The sequence below is a fragment of the Miscanthus floridulus genome, chromosome 10 (assembly GCF_019320115.1).
Source record: "Miscanthus floridulus cultivar M001 chromosome 10, ASM1932011v1, whole genome shotgun sequence".
NCBI lineage: Eukaryota > Viridiplantae > Streptophyta > Magnoliopsida > Poales > Poaceae > Miscanthus > Miscanthus floridulus.
The window spans coordinates 118,239,356-118,253,940 of NC_089589.1; the positions used below are offsets into that span (position 1 = coordinate 118,239,356).

Below are 14,585 nucleotides of genomic sequence, written 5' to 3' on the forward strand. Positions count from 1 at the left end.
TAATTTGAACAGGACATGTGGGCTAATAAATATGACTCATGTTTTTTTCTCTAACATGATGACATGTATGATTTTTTTAATAAAACAATTCTTTGATTTGACTGGTTTAAAATGTTCACAAAGCTCAAGAACAATGGAGTTTAGAATTCATTCTTATTTGCATTAAGTTTCAATTTATGGTACTAGGATGATATAAATTTATTAGAGCGATGAATGATGTGAATATTTCATGTAATAAAATAAAATGTAGTGTTGGCTGAATGTTTATTAACAATCCATGATACATTTTAGGTATATAAATTAGATGATAGTCCATATTATTTTATTATGAACTTTAGGGTTTGAATTGGAGCACTAATAGAGAACAAACCTTTGATCCAAGGGCCAAACCAGGCTTTAGTCCCGGGAAATATTGCGCCCGGGACTAGAGAGACCTTTAGTCCCGGTTGGTGGCTCCAACCGGGACTAAAGGTCCCTGCCCAACGGCTCCTGCGCCAGGCGGTTGTGGCAGGGGACCTTTAGTCCCGGTTGGAGCCACCAACCGGGATTAAAGATCGACCTTTACTCCCGGTTGGTGGTTCCAACCGGGAGTAAATCTCTTGTCCCGGCTAGTGGTGTGGCCCGCGACTGGAAAGTGACCTTTAGTCCCGGTTGGATCCACCAACCGGGACTAAAGGTCCCCCCTATAAATCTTGCTGGCCGTCTTCTTCCTCCCCGAGCCCGTCCGAGAGCTTCAGTTCAAATTTAAGCAGTGTTCTTGCTCTTTCTCCATCCATTCTTCGATTCCTCCATCGATTTCTTCGATTCCTCCGTCGATTCTTCGGTTCTAAAGGTTACCAACTTCATACTCTCATGTTTCACCATTGTCTTATCTCATTTTGTTCACTATATATATGGTTCTTTATTGTGGTTTTTTTATTTGTAAGCAATTTGAGCTCAAAATCACTTCAAGCTTGCATATTTACATGAAGGAAGGTTAAAGTAGCTATTAAAAACTAGTATTCACCGTTCATTTGTAGCATGCATAGCACACTTCATTGTTTAGAGATATAGAGAATTTTAGAGTTTTTTTTAATTTTATTTGTTTATAAAATGAGAAATTTATAGTGTATTAAAAAATGAGTATAGGGACTAGTGCCTCCGACTGGTATGACAGATGCAATGCAAGGCCGTGCAGTAGGAAGCAAATCCGTTCTCTTTTGACGTTACGCCCGAACAGTCGGGCCTGACAAATTTGGTGGTTGAACAGGTCCGTCGGTCGTCGCCGTGCGACTGTATGACAAAGAACGGCATCGATCGACCATAGTATTTTATTGTCTGGAGTCCGGGCCGGGGTGCAATGCAACGCAATGACAATTGACAATACGTTGCTTAGTCAAAATATGGTCATTTCTATGGACTCCGCGACTAAACATTTTATTTTAACTTTTTATGAAATGAAAAACTTAGAAAATAGTTAGAAAATTATAGAAAATCCGTACTAGTTGAACTTGCGGACCGTGTTTATTTCGGCGAGCATGTTCTCTGCCGAGCGGTAACGGACATCAAGGAGGAGCTTTGATTCTACGAGGGAGAGCGGCAACGGTCATGGAAGACCGTGTTCCGTTCCTCGAAGAATCGGAGCTTTTCCTTGACCAAGTACGGTGCCGTCTGGTGGAGAAATGCTCACCGAGATGATCACGTAAGCAAGGTCAACTAGTACGGATGGTTATTTATTGAAGCATGTTTTTGAGCTATAAATCCTGCTGGCCGTCTTCTTCCTCCCCGAGCCGGCCCGAGAGCTTAAGTTCAAATTTAAGCAGTGTTCTTGCTCTTTCTCCATCCATTCTTCGATTCCTCCATCGATTTCTTCGATTCCTCCGTCGATTCTTCGGTTCTAAAGGTTACCAACTTTATACTCTCATATTTCACCATTGTCTTATCTCATTTTGTTCACTATATATATATGGTTCTTTATTGTGGTTTTTTTATTTGTAAGCAATTTGAGCTCAAAATCACTTCAAGCTTGCATATTTACATGAAGAAAGGTTAAAGTAGCTATTAAAAACTAGTATTCACTGTTCATTTGTAGCATGCATAGCACACTTCATTGTTTAGAGATATAGAGAATTTTAGAGTTTTTTTAATTTTATTTGTTTATAAAATGAGAAATTTATAGTGTATTAAAAAATGAGTATAGAGAGTAGATTGCAACTGCTTTCGGGTCTTCGGCCTCTCATGGGTTTCCAAAGCGACTTAGGCCGGGCCTCCCACTCATTGCATGCAGCAAGTGTTGTGATAAGACGAAGATTGTGATGGAGTACCGAGTGAAGAAGGAGGGTCCCAACAAGGGTCGCATTTTCTACAAGTGTCCGGATCGCTATGTGAGTTATTTTATCGTATTTAATGACTATGGTTAGTTTATACCTATTTTCATGATGGTTGTGATTAAAGTTCTAATTTTCTATTTTAATTTCAGTGGGATGGCACTGGATGTTTATGCTTCTACTGGGAGGAAGAGTATGTTGAATTCGTGCAAAAATATCTTGCACAACAGGCAGATATGGCGGCTAATGAGGCAGTGATCCAGCCGAAGAAGCCCAAAGATGTTGAACAAATGGGGGATCTATCTGTTTTAGTTGGGATTGGTCGCGAAATCCTTGTGCTGCTGAAGTGCATTTTAGCTTTAGTGTTTTTAGTGGTAGTTGGGATTGTCTACATTGTAGCGAGGCTTTCTTAAATTTATAGCTTTTGTGGTGGTATGCATGTTGTATAATTAACTAATTATGTTCTAGGTTTTAATACGGTATTTATGTCATGTAATGCAGATGAGTCGGTATTGGATGTACAATGCTGATTGTCGCTCCCAAGAGTTCATGGACGGCGTGCATTCTTTGTTACGTGCGGCCTTGTCAAACAAATGCGACGGTTTCATGTGCTGCCCATGTGCCGTATGTAAGAATACGATGGAATATGCTAACTCAAAGACTCGTCATTCACACTTGTTCAAGTCAGGTTTCATGCCAAACTATATTTGTTGGACGAAGCATGGAGAAACCGGAGTTGTAATGGAAGAAGGTGAAGAAGAACAATGGGGCGATGATGACATTTATGCTGAATATGGTGCCTTCAATGATACTGCAATAGGGAAAGCTAAAGAAGAGGTGGGGGCAAAGGAGAAGCCCGCTGAAGAAGAGGTGGGGGCAGAATAGAAGCCCACTGAAGAAGAGGTAGGGGCAGAGGAGGAGCATGCTGATGATCTTGGTCAGGCCATTCATGACGCACAAAGAGAATGCGAAAGTGAAAAGGAGAAGATCAAGTTCGACCGCATGCTAGAGGATCACAATAAATTGCTATACCCAACTTGTGATGCGGGACAGAAAAAGTTAGGTACCACATTGGAATTGCTGCAATGGAAGGCAAAGAATGGTGTATCTGACAAGGGATTCGCGGAGTTACTAAAAATTCAAAAGAAGATGCTTCCGAAGGATAACGAATTGCCCAGCACTACGTACGAAGCAAAATAGGTAGTCTGCCCTTTAGGATTAGAAATCCAGAAGATACATGCATGTCCTAATGACTGCATCATCTACCATGGCACGGAGTACGAGAAGTTGGATGCATGCCCTGTATGTCATGCGTCGCGGTATAAGATTAGGCGAGATGACCCTGGTGATGTTGAGGGCGAACGTCCCAAGAAGAAAATCTCTGCCAAGGTTATATGGTATGCTCCTATAATACCACGCTTGAAATGTCTTTTTAGAAACAGAGACCGTGCAAAGTTGTTGCGATAGCACAAAGAAGACCGTAAGGTAGACAATATGTTGAGACACCCTGCTGATGGGTCCCAGTGGAGAGCAATCGATAGAGAATTCCCCGAGTTTGCAAGTGACGCAAGAAACTTAAGGTTTGCTTTAAATATGGATGGTATGAATCCTTTCGGAGAGCAGAGCAGTAGTCACAACACTTGGCCTGTTACTCTATGTATCTACAACCTTCCTCCCTAGTTATGCATGAAGCGTAAGTTTATTATGATGCCGGTGCTCATCCAAGGCCTAAAGCAACCTGGCAACGACATCAATGTGTACCTGAGGCCACTAGTTGAAGAACTTCTACTTTTGTGGAACAAGCTAGGTGTACGCGTGTGGGATGAGCACAAGCAGGAGCACTTTGACCTGCGAGCATTGTTGTTCGTAACAATCAATGATTGGCCAGCTCTAAGTAATCTTTCAGGACAATCAAACAAGGGATATAATGCATGCACGCACTGTTTCGGTGACATGAAAGGTATATTCTTGAAAAAGTGTCGCAAGGTCGTGTACCTTGGGCATCGACGATTTCTTCCTGCAAATCACCCCATAAGAAAGAAAGGCAAGCATTTTAAAGGTAAGGCAGACCACCAGACCAAGCCTCGCAACCGAACTGGTGAGGATGTCCTCGATATGGTCAATGATGTGAAAGTAATATTTGGAAAGGGACCTGGCAGCCAACCTGTTTCAAAGGACGCCAATGGTCACGCACCCATGTGGAAGAAGGAGTCCATATTTTGGGAGCTACCCTATTGGCAAGTCCTAGAGGTCCGCAGCATGATCGATGTGATGCACCTGACGAAGAATCTTTGTGTGAACCTGCTAGGCTTCATGGGTGTGTATGGGAAGCCTAAGGACACAATTGAAGCACGACAGGACCTGCGGTGTTTGAAAGAACGAGACAACCTGCATCTCGAGAAGACAGATGATGGACGCTAGTACTTAAGTCCTGCCAGCTACACTCTTAGCAAAGAAGAGAAGGACAGCTTGTTTGAATGCCTAGATAGCATTAAGGTACCGTCTGGATTCTCCTCGAATATAAAGGGTATAATAAATGTGCCAGAGAAGAAATTTAGACACTTAAAGTCCCATGACTGCCACGTGCTCATGACTCAATTGCTTCTAGTTGCATTAAGAGGAATTCTACCGCAAAATGTACGTCTAGCCACAGTGAAGCTATGTGCATTCCTCAATGCAATTTCTCAGAAGGCAATCGATCCAACGGATCTAGCGAAACTATAGAATGATGTGGTTCAATGTCTTGTCAGCTTTGAGTTGGTGTTCCGTCCTTCCTTCTTTGATATCATGACACACCTCCTAGTTCATCTGGTCAAGGAGATTACTATTCTCGGTCCCGTGTTCCTACACAACATGTTCCCTTTTGAGAGGTTTATGGGAATCCTGAAGAAATATGTTCACAACCGTGCTCGGCCAGAAGGAAGCATTGCCAAGGGCTACGGAACAGAGGAGGTCATTGAGTTCTGTGTTGACTTCATTCCCGATATTAACCCGATTGGTGTTCCTGAATCACGACACGAGGGGAGACTAAGTAGAAAGGGGACACTAGGGAAGAAAACATATATTGGTAAGGGTGATGATTATTTCAATAAAGCACACTACACAGTTCTATAGAACTCCTCCTTGGTAGATCCGTATATCGAGACACACAAGAACCTCCTCCGATCTGAGTTCTTAGGGAAGTTTGAAGCATGGATTACGCGTTAGCACATGGAAACTTTCAGCGACTAGTTGCGAAAAGAATGTTAGGGTGATGAGAGTATTGATGAGGAGTTGTATTTGTTGGCTAGGCAGCCATCGTGGCATATCCTCACATACAAAGGGTACGAGATAAATGGGAATACATTTTACATAGTAGCACAAGATAAAAGGAGCACCAATCAGAACAGTGGTGTCCGCATAGATGCCACCGACCCTAGTGGGAACAAGCAAACATACTATGGCCGCATAGAGGAGATATGGGAACTAGACTATGCATCTCATTTTAAGGTACCTTTGTTCAAGTGCCAGTGGGTAAAGACGACTAGAGGCGGCATAGCAGTCGACAATCAGTATGGAATGACAATAGTGGACCTCAATAATATTGGGTACAAAGGCGAACCGTTTGTCCTTGCGAAGGATGTGACTCAGGTGTTCTATGTCAAGGACATGTCTACAAAACCGAAGAGAGGGAAAAACGACAACCACCCAATCAATGATGAGCCAAAGCGCCACATAGTTCTTTCAGGAAAAAGAAACATCGTCGGAATCGAAGACAAGTCAGACATGTCAAAAGATTATGAAAAGGATGACCGAATTTCACCCTTCACAGTGAACAAAGACCCTAGCATCTAGCTAAACGATGAGGACACTCCATGGTTACGGCGCGATCATAACCAAGGGACATACGTCGAGAAGAAGTTCATTACTGTGCCCGCTTGACATATATATTGATGTTCAATAGTGTGTATTAGAGATATTATGTAATAATTGTGAATTTATGTTTGATGTTGAATTATGTCACGTTGAAAGGATGTGAAAACAAATTTATGTTTGATGTTGGGATTATGTCATGTTGAAATGATGTGAAAACAAATTTATGTTTGATGGTGGGATTATGTCACGTTCAAATGACGTGAAAACAAATTTCCAGTCGAAACACAAGAGTTTTTCTAAATTTAATTAAACACTATATTTTTGCATTATCAAAATAGTAATTAAAACACTATATTGTGTTTTAAAACTTGTTAAAAAATAAAACTTTAGGTCACATAATTTTTCTATGTGCAACAAAGCAAAATAGAATCTATACTTTTTTAAAATATTTTTATGTCTTTTATTTAATTTTCTATGCAATTAACTATCCTTTTATCATTTGTGTAAAAAGAAATATATTAAAATCCTAATGAATTGGCGGGCAGCGAAACTGCAGTTCGGCTGCCCGCCAAAAACCTTTAGTCCCGAGCGCCACCACTAGCTGGGACTAAAGGTGTGACCTTTAGTCCCGGGCGTTAACAGGGCCCGGGACTAAAGGGCCTTTAGTCCCGGCTGGTGGTGGCACCCGGGACTAAAGGTCCTCTCCCTTATATAGCCTTTGCGCCCGCCCCGGCCCCTCTTCTTCCTCCTCCCCACTGCCGAGCCAAGCCCTAATAGACCACCGCCGCTCGTCCGATCCGTCGCCGACGTCGCACCTCACGAGCGCCTGCACGCGCACCGGCACCCCACCGCCCCGACGTCGCGTGCTCACCGATGTGCCGCCCCCCAACCACCCTGGCCCGTCCCCGCTCCATCGCGGGCTGTCCCCGCCCCAGCCCCACTACGCCACGGCCAGCCCCGCTCCGCCGTGGCCGTCCAGGCCCCGCTCTGCCACCTGCCGCGGCCGTCCCAGCCCCGCTCTGCCGTGGCCATCCCGTCCCCGCTCCGCCACAACCGTCTAGGCCCCGTTCCGCCGCGGCCATCCCCGCCCCGGCCCCGCTCCGCCGCTGGGCAGTAGAGGAGAGAAGGGAGGTGGAGGAGAGAAGGGAGAAGGAAGAAGGAGAAGGTAGGAGAAGGAGAAGGGAGAAGGAAGAAGGAGAAGGGAGGAGGAAGGAGAAGGGAGGAGGAGGAGCCTCGGCCACCGGCCATGCCCCTCGCCGCCTCATCATCACCGCCTCTGGACACCCATCACCGCCGACCCCTACGTACGTCGATATGTGTTTGTATGTGATATATGCAGAGGAACGCCTTGTTGTGTTGTATGTGGAGCAACGCCGTCGTTGTGTTGTATGCGGACCAACGCTGCTTTGTTGTGTTGTATGCGGAGCAACACCGCCTCGTTGTGTTGTATGCAAAGCAACGCGCCTCGTTGTGTTGTATGCGGAGCAACGTTGCCCCGTTGTTGTATATACGGAGCAACGCCGCCCCGTTGTTGTATATGTGGAGCAACGCCGCCTCGTTGTGTTGTATGCGGAGCAACGCTGCCTCGTTGTGTTGTATGCGGAGCAACGCCGCCCCATTGTGTTGTATGTGGAGCAACGTCGCCCCGTTGTTGTATATGCGGAGCAACGCCGCCCCGTTGTTGTATACCCTAGCGAGAACGACGATTCGCCCTAGCGAGAATGACGATTCGCCCTAGCGAGAACGACGAATTCGCCCTAGCGAGAACGACGATTCGCCCTAGCGAGAACGACTCGTTCTCGCTAGGGCGAATCGCCGTTCTCGCTAGGGTATACAACAATGGGGCGGCGTTGCTCCGCATATAAAAGTCATATATGTGACTTAGATTTATTTTGTTTGACTTATTGTACATATATGACTTGTTTACATATATGACTTGTTTATATATATGTGACTTAGATAAATTTGTATATGACTTATTGTATATATATGACTTGTTTATATATGTGACTTAAATTTTGTTAAATTTGTTAGATATGGCTGCCCCGGGAGACAACATGGAGGAAGAAATGATGAATATTATTGCCAATGTTGGTGAGCAGGATGTTGATGACGGAAGTCAATACCTAGCTCTTGAAAATGAGCAAGAAAATGTTTTGCAAGAAAATACAGGCGAGGTATATATACTAAATATATATTATATGTGAATATTATATATATTTCTATGTACAAAAGATATTTATTTATTATTTTTTTATATGTAGCCCTCTGGATCGGCGACCACAACGACGAAGAGCAAAAATGTTCAAGGACCGAAGAAACCACTGGAGGGCCGGTACATAATATCGGAATTCAACATCGAGATAGGCGAACCACTTGGTCCACATAAAAGGAAATTCGTGGAACAATGTGGGTACCTTATAAGGGACAGAATTCTGATCAGTATCCGTGAAAGGAAGAAAAAGATCAACGAGCCTAATGTTAGTTTTGTCTCTGATGTTGACAAGAATTTGCTCTGGAATGATATTCTTGCCCATTTCACGTTGCAAGCGGATGATTAGGATGATATCAACGATGATGAATTGAAGGAGGTAGTTCGATCGTGGGCTATGAAGAAGATGGCCACACAATTACAGACTTGGAAGAAACACCTATACAACACATACATCAAGAAGAACGAAACGCCGAATTTCAATACTGCTATGGGCCCGATCTCGAAACAGAGGCCCTATTGGAATGATTTCATAGAGTACAAGACATCAGCAGAGGGTGAGGCACGGGTGAGAAGGAACCAAGAGAATGCCCAAAAAAAGGTATACCACCATGACATGGGATCAGGTGGCTACGATATTGCCATTCCGAAGTGGCAAAAATGGAAGCGGACATTATTGCTAAGGCGATCGAACCAGAATCAGCCAAGTGGCCCCCACGCTCGAAGAATTGGTTTTTCGGTCATGGGGGAAGACTCGACCCATAGACCGGCATGGTAGTGTATGGGCAAAAACTCAAAACAGCAGCACGCCGATTGGCTTTTGCTATAGAAGCTAAAGAGATTGGTGTGTTCAAGCCCAATAGAGAGAAGGATGAGCTGACGTATGCCATCGGGACTGCTGGACACACTGGCCGAACCAGAGGCTTAGGACGCAACACTCCATGGGTTCATGGTTTCCCTAATGACAGGGACACCTACCGAAGCCGCCAGAGAAGCAAGGAGGAGCAAGCAGCGCGGGTGATAATGTTGGAGGAAATGGTGCTTGAAGCAAAGGAGCGAGAAAAAGCAATGGAAGCAAGAATGCAGGAAGAAATCAGCAAGCAAGTGCAGATAGCAATGAGTGCCTAGAGGCAGGGATCAGAGCCAGGAATGAATATTAATATTAGCCCCCCTGGTCAGTTGAAAAGCAGCTGTGCTTCCACTAAGCTGCCAAAGCAAGATGACGCAGCGCTGCGCTTCCTCGTGGATGATGTCACTACTCCAATGACATCAATTGAGCTACATGTTCCAAGGGGGAATGACACAATCAAGGTCGTTGTCGGTGTTTTTACTCCTCCAAACCCTACCAAGACACCAAGAATCCATGGGGCACCAATACAACCTAGATATGCTAGGGTCGCAGTGGATAAAGTGAGCAAAGGTTATAAGGATCTAACTCTTGACATTCCAGGAGGTGATGGAGAGAAGACTCTAGGAGAAGCAGAGAAGGCATATATATACTATGGCGCAAGCGCTACATCATTATCCCTGGGGCGTCTGCTCCACCGCCAGCAGACATTAGGTGCGGACAAAAGTTAACAAAATAATTTTTTGATAATTTTCTATGGGCATGACTAATAATAAGCATTTACTTATATCTCATTATTTTTTATACTCACAAAGCAGGGCCTCCGCCAACCAAAGTCCAGCTGTTGCTTCTCTCGACCATCATAGTGCTCAGGGCAATGATGACGCCTTCAAAGGCACTGCTGCATCCCCACCATCTCCAACTCCTCCGCCGCCTCCAAGGAAGTCCACAACTCCTCCGCCGAGGTCTCCAACGCCTCTGCCGCCTCCAAAGTCTACACTGCCTCCAAGGCGGTCTCCAACGCCTCCCTCGCCTCCAAGGAAGCCAGCCCCTAAGAGGTCCGCCCCGCAAACGAAGCTGTTGCCCTGCCCGCCGGCAAAGAAGCAGAAAGCAAATACTCATCCAGTTATTCCCCAAAAACTATCTTATGAGAAAAGTGAACAGGAATTAAAGGATGTAGTACAAAAAAGAAGTGACAGATTTCTTTGAAGGTGCAAAATAGGCACGACGAGCGAGGGAGAACCCGGAGCCATCATACTTCTTCCTACCTCCAGATCAGCTAAGAAAGAAGTTGGAACAAAAAAATGGGATTCTCTTAAGAGCGCCGCGAAACAACCGATATCGGACTATGACCGCTCTCTCACCAAGTCATATGAGGCGGCGCAAAAAAAGAAGAGAGTAGGGAAAGGTGTTGCACAACTCGGACAACAAACGCAACAATCAATCCCCCCTTGTCGTTCCTAACGAATATGGTTCAAACTTAAACTTAGTGGCGGAGGTAGGCGGCTATGAGTCATTTCTTTGGTTTTATGAGGAAACTGGTTTGAACCTTGCCGAAGTGCTCGCTGAAGGACTATCTGCTCCAGAAGTGGATCCTTACAAGAAATTTGTACCAGGCCAGAGTCTATACAACTCAGAGAAATTAGGTGAACTGGGTACGCAAATGTACCTGCTAAACGGGTGGTACATGTCGGCGTCTGATGCGGGACAAATCTATCTTTCTGTCGGAATTAGAAACCACCATTACTTCCGTGGCAATGACATTATCTTTGTCGAGCTTGCAAAATTACACCAACTATGCCACCTGGACTCTCTCGACAAAAGGCTCATTAGCTGCTATTATCTGTAAGTGTGATTATTTTCTACTATATTCATAGTTTCTTTATTATATATTCACAATATATATTCACAATTTTCATGTATGTAGATATGAGATGACAGAACTTAGAAAGAGATTCACAATTTTCATGTATGTAGATATGAGATGACAGAACTTAGAAAGAGAAAGGATAATGATGTTGGGTTCTTTGATCCGTATGTCGTATACAAACACCCTAACCCCCCGAAGGATTATAAGCCTCAACCTGAGAGAAATCTCATGAATTTCTTAGTGAACCAACGCGACAAGAAGGAGATACTCTTCCCCTACAACTTCAAGTGAGTGTTATTATAAGTAATTAATGTCGATCATATATGGGACATCAATATTTCCTTACTAGCTAGTTACCTCTCTCTCTCACACACACACACACACACACACATATATATATATATATATATATATATATATATATATATATATATATATATATATGTTTATGCAGCAATCACTGGATATTGATGGTCATCGATATGACCAATAGTAGATTGAAAATCTTAGACTCGTTGAGAAAACCGCAAACGGAGTATCAAGACATGATAGATATTATACAAGGGTAATTAATTTAGTTTCTCTATAACAACATATATATATATATAGTGGTGCCGATCTCTCAACAATTATTAAAGGTTAAATTATTTTTTTATTTTATTGGGAGCAGAGTTTGGAAAAGGTTCATTAAGGAACAAAAAATGAAACATTGCAAAGCGCCACTGGGTGTAATCGCACATAAAGTAAGTACTATAACTACACATTTATATTCAATTAACACCATATGATGATTTCAATTCACCCTAATTGATTTTTTTGTCGTAAAAGTGGGTTCTAAGGCAGGAGCAGGGTAACAACTACTGCGGATACTATGTTTGCGAGTTCATCATGACATACTCAAAGAGAACTCCTGAAGAGCAACTCAAAGCACGTATATAAATACTTTTTTCTTTATATTATTTCGATCATATATTTACAATTTCTTTATTGCTCTCATTTGTATAAGTAATTACATGAGCAATACACATACATACATATATATATATATATATATATATATATATATTAATACTTTTTCCTTTAACTTTTATTGAAGACTAAATGGTTGAGGAAAAGAGTCATACGACTTGACCAACTTAAAGCAATTCGAGAGACTATAGCAGGATTTCTAAATGACCAGGTCATCAACCCCAACGGCGTGTTCTACAATGACCCGAATGAAACGTGGATGTCAAATCTGGAGGAGTGAATTGCTATATGGACATAAACAATTTATATATCAAACCTTTGTAATATATATATATATATATGTATGCACATATTATATGTACATAAAATAATGTGTGTATATATATGATCATCATATATATTTGCATGTACGCGTATATTCGTTTGTTATTTATGTACAAAGTTCGAACGAAAACTTACGCGTGCGAAGTACACATATATATATTACTAGTAGCAGCGTATTCGAAAATGTATTTTAATATCAAAACTAATCATTAAATGAAAAAAGAAACCAAAAATAGAAACCAGAAAAAGGAAAAAAAAAAGAGGGACATTTAGTCCCGGTTGGTGTTTCCAACCGGGACTAAAGGCCCTGCCACGTGGCGGTCCCTGGCCAGGCCTAGAGGCCCCCTTTACTCCCGATTGGTGTTTCCAACCGGGACCCCCTTTAGTCCCGGGCGTCAAGCCGGGACTAAAGGAGGGTTTTCCAACCGGGAGTAAAAAGCATTGCTGCACCAGTGGAGACAAATATAAATTAAATATATGTATAAATAAATGTATAAGAGAATTATGAACTAGCACGGCATTATATTATGCCTAAATAATTATCGATATTTATGATAAATAAAAGCAATACATAGCATTGATTAATTTTTTTTCAACATCGTAAACCATACATGTGAACCGTGATTATATATATATATATATATATATATGTATGTATGTATGTATGTATGTATGTATGTATGTATATATATATATGTATATATATATATGTATATATATATATGTATATATATATGTGTATATATATATATGTATATATATATATATATATATGTTACATGAATTTACTTCTATAAAATTAATTATTTTTTCTATGAAAGAAAATTTTTTAAGACACGTGCGGTCGCATGTGCATGTCCACTAGTACAATTAAAGTCTGAGAATCCGCAATCTGGAAGAAAACCTTTTGCATCTTAACGTGAAGGACAGAGCACATAATCTTCAGATGACGAGAATTAGGTCCCCATAGTCTGGACCACTGAATCTAGACCACAGATTCAGGACTTGTAGATAAGGGACTGACAGAACCTCACAAATGTAAGGCTTTCATTGATGCATATCGAAAGTAACTGCCATAGTCAGTTCAATGCTATTTTTGTCAAAATTTAAAGCTATACAAGTAAAAAAATTACATATATTTTTCTAAGAAACAACGGGGGAGGGGGTCCATTTTGGATCCAATGGAATTCATCAATGGTTTGACCAGATGTAAACAATGTTACATATCAACACTAAGCTTAATTTATTCTATCATATAAAACCACGTAACAATTTATATTAGCAGTAGAATCTTTTACAGTGGTATTATAATATATTTACTGAATAAATGTACATTATATTGTTCTCTTTCCTAGACATACTCCTGCTTTCAGAAATAGACTAGGATGCATGTCTTCAGCAATTTCTACCTGCACAATGGTCAAGACAAAGTAACTAAAACATTAACCACTGTACTAACAATCAGAAGCTAGAATGTTAAGAATGTAAATGTTGTATCATGTTTTTGTCTGAAATTATGCAGATACACAAACAGGACACACCCGGGGATTTAGTCTAGTGGTAAGATGTACGCTTAGGGAGCGTAAGGTCCCGAGTTCAATTCTCGGAATCCCCAACCTGATAAGCTTTTTGCATTTCGATGCCAGGGGAAGGTTGTCAAGAGAAGTATATCCAGACAAAGAAATCTGGACCACTATCATGATGTGAAGATAAGGTGTTCGATACAGCCTTAGACTACACATGTATATGGAAAGTAAATGGCAGAATGTTTGTCAAAACTATATCTCTACTATAATAGACCAATTAAAATTATACTAGGTCCTTCCGGAAAACGTCCCCTACTAAGAGCTTCCAACCATTATGCACTTAGAAAAATGCACACAGGAATTCATCTCCATTAAAATCAAGGGCTAATAAAACACCTAAATCAAATCCGATGGCCACGATTCGATGTGGGATGCTAGGCTTCTCACGCATCCACACCCCGCACGCCGACGCTGCGCCCTCCCATCCCTCGTACGCGACTCAGAACCTCCCTCCGTGGCCACGGTTTGATTTCTCTCCCCCACTCTATTTTTCTCTTCACCGCTCGAGTGACATCTGTTTTTCGTCCACCCGGTGCGCCTCCTAGGTATCCCTCGCCCATCGCCGCACCGCCCCGCCCCTGCGGGAGTAGCAGCGGCGGCCACGGCTCGCCCCATG

At 42.4% G+C, this 14,585-nt stretch overlaps 1 non-coding gene across 1 annotated transcript; it reads left to right on the plus strand.

Annotated features, from left to right (window-relative positions):
- Positions 1-13,926: 13,926 nt before the first annotated feature.
- TRNAP-AGG (transfer RNA proline (anticodon AGG)) lies at positions 13,927-13,998 on the plus strand. The gene has a single exon. It is a non-coding gene; the product is annotated as a tRNA-Pro (tRNA).
- Positions 13,999-14,585: the final 587 nt, after the last annotated feature.